Genomic DNA, 11,924 nt, shown 5'->3' with positions numbered 1-11,924 from the left:
ACAGGGTTGAACCATTCTAAAAAGAAAGAGGGGTACTAACAACCTATATCAAAACAAATATATCCTATTCACAAAATAATGTTAGGTTTTTCAAGGTATAATTCTGAAGCAAATTTATTATAAGTTTGCATTAAATTTTCTAGCTCCACCCATTATAATTATAATTGTTTTTCGTTAGTTTTGTTAATACGGATTTTTAGAACTATTACTCCAATATCAGAGCAATTCATAAATTTAACTAAGGTTTTTTCCCCCACTTAAAATCGAGATATAAATATATACATATATTACTAAACTATAAATTTAGCGCTATTTCTCTATATAATACAAAAGTACCGACATATATACAAACAAACGTGAAAATTTATATATACAAATTACTCTTATAATATGGTTAAGTATATTAGTAACTAAGTCTAATTCACGGTAAAAATTTCACTAAAAATTATTTTTATAAAATTTAATAGATTGTTCGTTAAAAATTTAGCGTTTAAAATAGATTTGGCGTTTAAAATAAATAAGAAAGTAAATAAGATTAAGCGTTTAAAATCCTGAAATAAATAATAAAGCATATTACAATACATAAGTCGATGGTATGATTAATTCGTTAATATTCTTATAATTTTTTCAGTGAATGTATTTGGAAATGTTTACAGGAAATTGCTGTTTCCTGTTTAATATTCAATAGTTTCTCCCGGTCTTTAAAATTCGTTATTTCTAATTTTTCATGAAGGCATAAAAAGCACGGTGCATGTAATGAATTACATACTTTCGATCTTCTTATGATCCGCCATTCTAACTTTGGAGTTTTATTCTCCTTTATTAATTTCCAATATTGAAGTGATCATGATGTGTCTTTTTCGTATTTTTGATTAGTAAAAGAACGTTTATGCCCATAGAATCTTTCTTTAAAAGTTGCCTGCGTACTACCTATATAAAATTTTATATCACTAGGATTTTCCTCAGGGAATATTTTAGCTTGGTAAACTACTGATTTCGTTAAACATTTATTATTCATGGGACAAGTACTAGGAATTTTGCAGTTACATTTTTCAGTATTTTTATAATTATTATCTTTATCATTATGATTTATTTCCCCAGTATTTTTACTATTATTGCCTTTTAGTATCCTATTATTATGCTTTTTAATAATTCTTTTAAGATTTTCACAACAACTATAACCCAATTTTATAGTATTTCTATTGAAAATACTATTTAATATACTACCTGGGGGAAAGTGCCTATCTAGCAATTGCAAAAATTTCCTACCCAGTCCAGTTTTAAGAGCACTATTAAAGGGAGGTAAAAACCAAATTATTTTCCTGTTTCTTGTTTTACGATTATTATTATTATTACTATAGTTGCGTTCATTATTACTATTCTTTTCAAATGTAATGTCTGCGTTTTTGAAACCACTATTTCTTAATGCTACATTGTATCTTTCTTTATAGCTATTAAAAACTTCTTAACAGTCTAACCAATAATAATGATATTGAAGAAGGAACAATAGGACTCTATAGCGATGACGGTATAATGTTCATAAAAAACGCCACCCGTATAAAATGCGATAAAATAAGAAAGATTATACACAAAAAATGAAAGAATTTGGTCTCAAAGTAGAAATTAATAGTAATTTAAAACAAGTAGATTTTTTGGATGTAAGTTTTGACTTGCAAAAAAATAATTATAAACTATATTTGAAAGAAAACACAAGCCCTATATATATTAATCCAAAGTCGAATCACCCACCTTCCATCATTAATCATATCCCAGCCTCGATAGAAAGGAGAATTAACAATAATTCATCTAGTGAAGAAGTTTTTAATAGCTATAAAGAAAGATACAATGAAAAAAAAACCTTGTTAAACTTTGTAGTATATTTCTATTCTATGGAGGGCAAGTGCGAATGAACACCCAATAATTTTATTATACTATATTTCTTCAAACTGAAACATAATTATCAAAGTGTACTTACGCAGATAGATATGAAATGTCTTTATTAAAGTTTGTGCGTATTTCCCTTCTATGGAGGCCAGGCGCGAACGAAGACCCCACAATTTTATTATACCATCCCTATTAAAGTTAAAACATACTTATCAAAGTATTATTATGTACATCTATATCAAAAACACTTGTAAACGTTTTTTTTTTAATTTTTAATTCTTTTTATTTCCATACTTTGTGGACCAGGAGCGAACGCAGACCCCACAATTTCAATGAACTACCGTTCTGCCAGATCAAACATACCCATGCCTGTGCCTCGATACATCTTCTATCATTATATGCAATCAGTTCTTTAAAATAGTCAACCATATAGGAGCCTATTCGTGACCAGACGCGCGTGCGCACACACACATTAAGCTTTATATATATATATATATATATATATATATATATATATATATATATATATATATATATAGTAATTTATCAAATATATATGGCGATTAAGCTACACTGAATATTCTGCGTTTCATCCACTATAGTATTCGTCAGGCTTATGCGCGAATTCTGTTGTTGCTTCTTGTTTTTATATATGTTGAGGATGTCTAGTTAGGCACTCAGCTTTCTAGTATCCACCGCGCCCCTTCCTATCAGCCAATGGGCATGCATTTTATCGAACAAAGGATCTGTTTTAGAACTAGGTTAGTGGTTTAAGGTAGATCTTTTCCTTCCTTTATATATATATATATATATATATATATATATATATATATATATATATATACACCTATGTGTACACACATACATGCACATATATATACATATATATATATACATATATGTGTTATCGTTTATGTATATTCATGTTTATTTGATTTATTTATTTGTTTGTTTTCTATTGTTATTGTTAGTTTTAAAGCTATTTTGTATCGCTATCCTAGAGTAATTTTATTTTGTGAACACAGTTGTTTGCTATTTCTCGTCTACAGTTTAATAGATTTTGAGGTTCTTTAAAGTACAGGATAGCAAATTTTTCATGGAGGCATAATTTACGTGGGTCATCTAAATATCTGCACGTGGTAGCTTGTCTCATTATTTTCCATTCGACTACCGGCGAATGTCCGCTTTCTTTGAGTTCCCAGTATTTATTCGGTAGTGTTGTTTTTATACGGTGTTTTTTACAAAAACTTACTCTAGGATAGCGATACAAAATAGCTTTAAAACTAGCAATAACAATAGAAAACAAACAAATAAATAACTTAAATAAACATGAATATACATAAACGATCACACATATATGTATATATATATATGTATATATATATGTGCATGTATGTGTGTACACATAGGTATATTTATATATATATATATATATATATATATAAAGGAAGGAAAAGATCTACCTTAAACCACTAACCTAGTTCTAAAACAGATCCTTTGTTCGATAAAATGCATGCCCATTGGCTGATAGGAAGGGGCACGGTGGATACTAGAAAGCTGATTGCCTAACTAGAAATCCTCAACATATATAAAAACAAGAAGCAACCACAGAATTCGCGCATAAGCCTGACGAATCCTATAGTGGATGAAACGCAGAATATTCAGTGTAGCTTAATCGCCATATATATTTGATAAATTACTAACTAGCTCTACCTACGTATTGAGCACTTTTGAAGTAAATACTTAAAGTTTACGCATAAATCTATACTTTCGTATATTACATTTATGTGAGTAAATGAAGTAGTTATGTATATATATATATATATATATATATATATATACATATGCACATAAAGTTTTGAAGTGCGGCAATCTTTTTATTTTAGGTGTTGACAAATGGAGCTTGTGTAACGGATGTGCAGGTCTTCGGAAAGTATTGTTGCAGTGAAGACTATACATTATTATATGATATCACCATTGAATGTAATTTCCAATAAAGTGTTTCTAGAAAGAAGTACTTCACTTAATTTTACTAAAAACAACACTCTTAAAAACAATTTAAACTAGCAGCTAGACCTGACGTTCCCCACATTGAATAAAGATTAACAAGTGCACTACTGTCGTATACATTTGTTGTGATCGAAAACTGTGAAAACACCAAGTTTTTATTCAAATCGATTTATTGCCTGCTCTAATTTGAGACGACTGTGCGCAGGCTCTGGGAGGAAGCTTCACATACATCCGCACAGTAAATTAGTCCACTACATTGTCGTCTATATTGCACTGTAGAGAATCTAATGCTGATTTCATAAATTAGCTGAAAATAATTGTCCATTTAAAGTTTACAATATAAATGTGAAGTATTATGATTTAATTATGCCCTAAACATAACCATATATTTCAACTGCGTCCGGGTTTATTAGGAACGAACTCACACAGACACACACACAAACAAACACTCACACACACACACGATGTTTTTATATAAAGGTATAGTTTACAAAAAACCCTTTAATAAAATAAAAAAAATCTGTATAGTTTATCAATTTTATTTACGTTTTCTTTTTGTGGAAATAAAATAAAATAAAAATTTCTGTAAATCCGGGATCATAAAAATATTTTTGGTAATGCATCGGAGTAATCTCCGGTGAATAAAGCTTGTTCTGAAAATGAATGAACCATATATGTTTTGACGTTTTTTGATAATATTTTGCTTCTTTTTCTTTGTCATTCGTATGTCTGAGACGCTTCAACAAGCGTATTTTGAATTACCAAAGTAGAAATGTTTAAACAATAAGCAGAATGATTTTAAAGAGTAGTTGCCTATGTACCAACAGCTATACCTTCTGGAGTACCTACACACTTACTAAACTATATACACGTGTGTAGCTTTCTTTCCATTTCCCTTACCTGCCTACATTAAATTGAATCCCTCTTCTAAGCTAATTTTCAGGTTTACTTATGTATCTAACAATCGCTCTACCCCCCAGGTGTTTTCATCATCACTATTATTATTATTATTATTATTATTATTATCCGTAGTAGTAGCAGTAGTAATAGTAGTAATTTGTAAAAGCAGTAGTATTCTTATCCTTATTATATGATATTATAACATATATATGTATATATATATATATATATATATATATATATATATATATATATATATATATATATATATATAATTTATAAAATATATATGGCGATTAATCTACACTGAATATTCGGCGTTTCATCCACTTTAGGATTCGTCAGGCTTATGCGCGAATTCTGTGGTTGTTTCTCGTTTTTATATATGCTGAGGATTTTAGTTAGCCAATCAGATTTCTAGTATCCACCGCGCCCCTTCCTATCAGCCAATGGGCATGCATTTTATCGAACAAAGGATCTGTTTTAGAACTAGGTTAGTGGTTTAAGGCAGACGTTTTCCTCCTTTCTTTCTTTCTTTTTTATGTATATAAATATACATATGTGTACACACGTACATGCACACATATATACATATATATATACATATATGTGTGATCGTTTATGTTATACATATATATATATTTATATATTATCATTGTCCTTTATTATCGGTCCTTTATTATTGTTTTTTGGTTTCATGTATGAGTTCGCATGTGTACATGTATCTGTAGGTATATATGTATGTTTGTGTATGTGTGCGTATATATAATGTATATATATATGTATATATATGTATATGTATGCGTATATTTTACTATATGTGTATACATGTATATTGTATGCATGCGTAAGCCAGTGTATGCATGAATATGTGTATATATATTTATGTCGGTGTGTGTATGTGCATATATATGTGTATATGTATATGTGTGCATGTGTGTAATTGTGCTTATGTGTATTTGTGTATGTATATATATGTATACATTTGTATTGCACATGCGTATATATGTGTATGTGGGTGTGTATATATATGTGTGTATGTATGTGTATATATGTGTATGTGTGTATGTGTATATATGTGTATATGTATGTATGCGTATTTATATGTATATATATGTATGTTTATATATATGCATCTGTGTATATGCCTGTATTTATGTATGTTTTTTACCCTTTAATATTATTTTGTTAATTATTTATTATTGTATATTAGTTATTATTATATATTATTTATTACACATTTATCTAACTTTAATTGTTGTAGCTTTATATATTTTTTCTCTGTTCGATTTTTAACGCAACCTTAATCTTTCCAGAAGGTGTGTCGATACCCAAACCACTCCCTGCTAAATATATGTAATCCGTTACACACACAGGCATCCATGTGCGCTCTCTGAACCCTTTCCCACCACAACCACCACTCCATCATCGATCCTACCCACCACTCCCTTCCTTTCGTAAACAGAATCTCTTAGCGGCGTTTACTAAAAACTAATTTGCAACAGGACGTTTACTAAAAACTAATTTGCAACAGGGACTTACGAGCAAAGACACAGATCGGTTTTTTTTTCTGTTTATATTTTCCATTTTGTTTTCCTCTTTTCGCCGACGGTGATGAGTTGTATAGGCTTCTTATCAGCAAGATGTGACTGTTTTAATACAATAAAACCGCTGTTTCGTATTTGAAATATGTATAGTTTTTAAATAAACCTTTGTATTTTAACCCTCACATTTGCGATCGAGCACTTTATTTGATTTATTTCATCGCATTCTGACAGGCATTATATATATATATATATGTATATATTCAGACGAATATCCTATATATCAAGTTTCAAGTATTTTAAAAAAATTACAAAGTATTTGAGTAATGCCTGCTACGAGATAAATATAGATTTACTATAAATGAAGCTCCAAATGCTATCCAAGGACTTACTATGCAGAATTCATGCACAAATGGAACTTTGCGTAATAGTGAAATAAAACTAATTATGCAATAACAGAAAAATAACAACGAAGAGTAATGTAATAAAAACTATTTTAAAAACGCATATAGCAATTAGTACAAACAGACATCTTTGTAAAATGTGATAATCTACGGCCAAATATAAATTAAGGTGAACAATTATAAGTCATGTACAAATATAACAATATAAATGTATTTGAAAGGTAATAACTTACGGATAAACGTATATATGTGTGGGAATATGATGAGAATTAGCAGCGAACCGGATGTTAACGAATCCACGATGAGAGACAAAATGAAAAATCGTCTTTTGCACATGGTTCCACGCATCGCCTCCGCTTGAGAAGAAAAAAAAAATAAGATAACCACAAAATAATTATCGACCAATGGCAGAGCTCCGCGCCTAAAGTAAACACCTCAAATATCACAGTCGCTGGGAGCCGGTTGGCCACTATAAAATGAGGGGACCAAAAGGAGGGAAGAGGAGATTCGCCCTCCTGCGTCAGTGAACGAACGGACGGATTCTCTCACCCGATCTAAAGAGATGAAGAAGAAAAAGAAATAAGGCACCAGTGAACTGAAGCCGACTACGCTCTCACGTTATGGGCCAAACGCCTTCAATTCTAAACAATGCCCAATTCACACAAACCAAAGAAGAGAGGAGGAAAAGAAGACGAAGACGCCCGGCTGCTAGCTGCTGATGAAAAAGTCACTCGCTTTCCAGTTACAAGCCTGGACACGCATCACCGACAGCAGGATGACCGGCCTACCCTAACCCTCTCCATCGTCCAAAAGATAAGTTACATTTTACGAACATTCATTCCTTGTCAATTCATACATACCTACAAACATTTTACCTTCATTCCTTTGTTAAATACATTTACATTCATTCCTTTGTTAAATCACATTCCATCCTACGAACACTTTGCCTCTCCTAATACAAATTGTTGGTAGTAAATAAAATCGGTTCTCAACCTCTAATTTTCGTCTGTCTTTAATTATATGGACTCAGAATTTACATACTCCCAACGTTGCTCATTTCATGTATTCTTTGTTGTGGTCTCAATGGCATCCTTTCCTACCCCTAACCCTTTTATAAAAACCGAGGCCATATATATCTGAAAGGTAATAATATATGCACGATTATAAATATGTGAAAGGTGAATACGTACGCACAAACAAATTTACGTGATAGGTGATAACGTCTGTCAAAATTATAAAAAGCGGAAAAAATAAATAATAAGTTCATGATAGGTGATAACATACGTACAAACACAGACGTGTGCGAAAAATAATAAACATAAATATATGGGAAAACACTGCTGTCTCCATGCCAGGGAGAAGCTTATAAAATGAGCTTTAAACATTAGTTGATCACCCCCAAAACGTGACAGCCCCTTCAGCTGTCTGGTTATCTAATTCGGCAGTCAGAAAAACAGAATACGACAACATAACCGCAAAAGTAATTTTTTCTTTTGGATCCTGGAATATCCATACGCTCCAGGATAATGATTTTGTACCAGACCGTAAAACAGTTCTTGTGTCTCTTGAAGTGCAGAAATACAGCATTGACGTAGCTGTGTTATGTGAATACGCTTGGAAGGTAATTCCTACCTATGGGGGGCAAAGAGCGGGTATAACATGGCATTTTTTAAAAAATTTTGGTCAAGGAAGAATGGAACCGAACCTCGTTACCCGGCGTTGGTTTAGCCATTACGTCGACCCTTGCTAAATCATGATCTTCCTAACACAAATATATTTCTGAGCAACCAGGCTAACACTTATTAGTGGCAATACCCTAATATTGGTTAACCTGAAGCAATAGAAAGATAAATTTTATGATCTCCTTCGTGAGGACATTACGAAAGTTCTCCACGAGGATAAACTTATTCTTTTTAGTTACTTCCGTAGTCCTGTTGGTCGTGATAATCAGTCAGTTTTCATTTAAATTATTTTGTTCTTACTGTTAAAAAAAAAAAAGATATGCAAATTCAGTTTCTTGTCACGTGATTTTGCATGCGTTCCTTTTTCTTAAAAATACTGAGTTCTTTCTCTCTTACTTTAGTAGCTATGAATTTTGTTCAATAAAGCCTTGGAAAGAGGTTTGTTTTACGTCTTCATTCATTTAGAACACTACAATTTATTGAACAAAAATTTATTTCCCTCATGGAGAAGATTATTCGTCTGGACAAATTTGACATATCCTCGACAGACCCTCAGTCTAGCAAACTTTGGAGATTGTGGTATCGTAAATTTAATTACTATTTATCAACTATTGCTCCGTTAAAGCCTGATAAAATCGAAGATCTTTATTTAAACATCCGTCCCGTCGTTGCTAACGTTATCGAGGGTTGTTCGGGATTTGAACACGCTGTCGAATGCTGAAACGTTTTTACGACAACTCTCCAAGCGTTATACATGCTAGCCATTTGCTTTCCATGCGTCTGCAACAAGTAATCGGGTCTGTCGACCAATATCTTCAGGTCTTGAATCGACTTGCCGCTGACTGTTACTTTAAAGACGTTACAGGGACGAATCTATCCGTGATGCATTTATACGTGGTCTCCGGTCCTCAGTAATACGTGCTAGACTACTTGAAACTTATAGGCTAACTCTCAAAGAGGCTACTCCATGTGCTACGGCTTTAGAACTAGCTCACTTTCGTGCTGAATCATACGTTTCCCCGATTAGAGCAGCTGCTGCTACTACTACTACTACTACTACTACTACTACTACTACTACTACTACTACTATTAGAACTAACAATGTGCCTACTGATCCTGCTGACGAGGCCACTATTACTAAAATTTCTGATTCTACTGGTTCTTGTATGGGGTTTGACTCGACAATTTTCTGCTACCCTTCCTGCTCATGGAAAGTGTTACACTTGTGAAGGGAGACGTCACTTTAAGGATGATCGCCGTCATTGTCCTGCGCGCGATAAGGTATGTCGAAACTGTAGTAAACTCGTTCATTTTCCAAAGTTTGCCGTTTTACTAAGCCGACACCTTCACGTTCTACTTCTGCTATTATCGTAGCCCATGCTAAAAGTGGTGATAGGTGCCCTCCCATTACTAAAATTGTTGAATTAAAAGAAAAAAAATAACTGCCTTCATAGACACCTGCGGTTCTGATAACTTTATCAATGCTCGTTTTGTTAAAACAATTAAGCCGTCTACTTCAAAACGTAATTCCGTCACGTAGAGTTGAATGCAATAATCAAAGAAGAAAGCGCCCGCATTTGTGTGTATTGTGTGGTTATACAACTTACCTTCGGATGGGATCTGAGAGAGAGAGAGAGAGAGAGAGAGAGAGAGAGAGAGAGAGAGAGAAATTAAAGATGGCAGCCATGGATTTATAAGTTGTAGTCTCGTGGAATCTCACGAGATCTCATCTTCTACTGCACACGTATGCAAATGGAATGGGGTCAGTTTTCTAATAAAACGCCTGTTGGCAGAGGTGGTTGAGAGAACATGTGCTTTAAGTTGAGAAAGTTGACAGTGACGAATTCTAGCTGAACTTTTACTTATTGTATTTATTTTATTTTGTTTTGCTGTTTAACAGCCCATTTAACTGCAAGATATTTCGGAGTAATGGGGGACAAGTTTGACCTTAAATTAATACCAGAATTCGACGGCTCGACCCCGATACTTGACTGGGTGGAAAAGGTGGAACTGCATGGCCTGTTGTCTAGTTTGAAGAGCATTGAACACGTGTTTCCTTTACGTCTGTCCGGCGGGGCTTTCACGGTATATCAACAGCTTAGTCCCGAGGAAAAAGAGGACTATGAAAGGATCAACACATTATACAAGGCGTTTTATGTTAATCCCGCTACAGCTTGGGAGCAATTTGAGGCAAGAACCTTGCATCTAGGCGAAACTGTGGACGTTTACCTGGCTGAGCTGATGAAGTTGACTGTTGTTTGATGGGCATGCAAATTTTTGGCATGGCTATCAACCGGAGAAAAGCCACCCCTGCGGGCTAGCTTAAGCATAGCTTCATTGTCTCTTAATGACCTAGTAGACGGGGCCAGGACCGTGATGAAGAATACTTATGAAATTAGAGAACCGGTAGTCGCTACTGCACAGCCCACATCAAGTGATGATAGGCCGTACCAGGGGCCCGGCCTGCGTGGTGAAGTCATGTGTTATAGATGCAATGGCCAGGCCCACATTGTGAGGAACTGCCGGCGGCGACTGACAGCTGTTCACTGCTTGCTACCAATGTAATAAGACTGGTCATATGTCCAGGGATTGTTCGAGAAACGGGGGTCAGGGACAAGGTGCCAGCGTCGACCTTTTTTCCAAACAGAAATTAGACGAGGCATTTCCGAACATATAGTGAGTGCAGACCTTTGCTGCTCTTGGAAGAAGACTACTAGAGTAACCACCCTCAGTGGAGCGACGCGGACATGTTGCGGGGTGGGCGCTGTGAACATTCGCACTAAAACTGGAAATTCAGCTAACGTCGAAGCGCTGGTAGTACTCGAGGAACCGCTGAGCTTTGACCTGTTTTAGGCTGTGATGCCATCAGAGCCTTAGGTGGTGCTCACATAGCACAGACAGGAGCGGTATAGTTCCAGGAGAAGGTCCAGTGTGCGCTGCTTTGAAGATTGATCAGCCAGACTTTATTGTCGAATTTGACCAGAACAGAAGGCTTGGACAGCCGCGTGGAAGTGGTCGGAAAAGTAAGAACTGCGAAATGAGGTAACAAAGTTCGAAATGAGACCTGCATACGAAGAGGACTTCGTGATTGGATCAAGGATGTCTGGTTAATTCCCTACCCCTATGAGGAACTTTGACCTCCCAGAGGTCTGATTCCGCTGATGGCGGTCGTTCCGCACAACAAAGAAAAGGTGAGGCCAGTGATAGACTATCATGAACTGAACCCGCATGTTGATGCGTTCACGGCATGCTGAGGTTTGTGCCAGCAAGCTACGGGAGTGGCGCCAGCAGGGTTTCAATGTGTCCCTTCTAGATCTAAGAAAAGCATACCTGCAGGTCCGAATCCGTGAATCAATGTGGCAATTTCAGACGATGGTGTTTACTGGCAGGAGGTATTGCCTTACCAGACTAGGCTTCGGGCTGAACGTGGACATGAAGAATTAACGCTGTATTGTCACAGGAAGAAACAATAAAAGATAGGACATCGATATACCTTGATG

This window comes from Euprymna scolopes, chromosome 32 (assembly GCF_053919585.1).
Source record: "Euprymna scolopes isolate OS-2025 chromosome 32, ASM5391958v1, whole genome shotgun sequence".
NCBI classification, from domain to species: Eukaryota; Metazoa; Mollusca; class Cephalopoda; order Sepiida; family Sepiolidae; genus Euprymna; species Euprymna scolopes.
Note: the sequence above shows the minus strand (reverse complement) of the source record.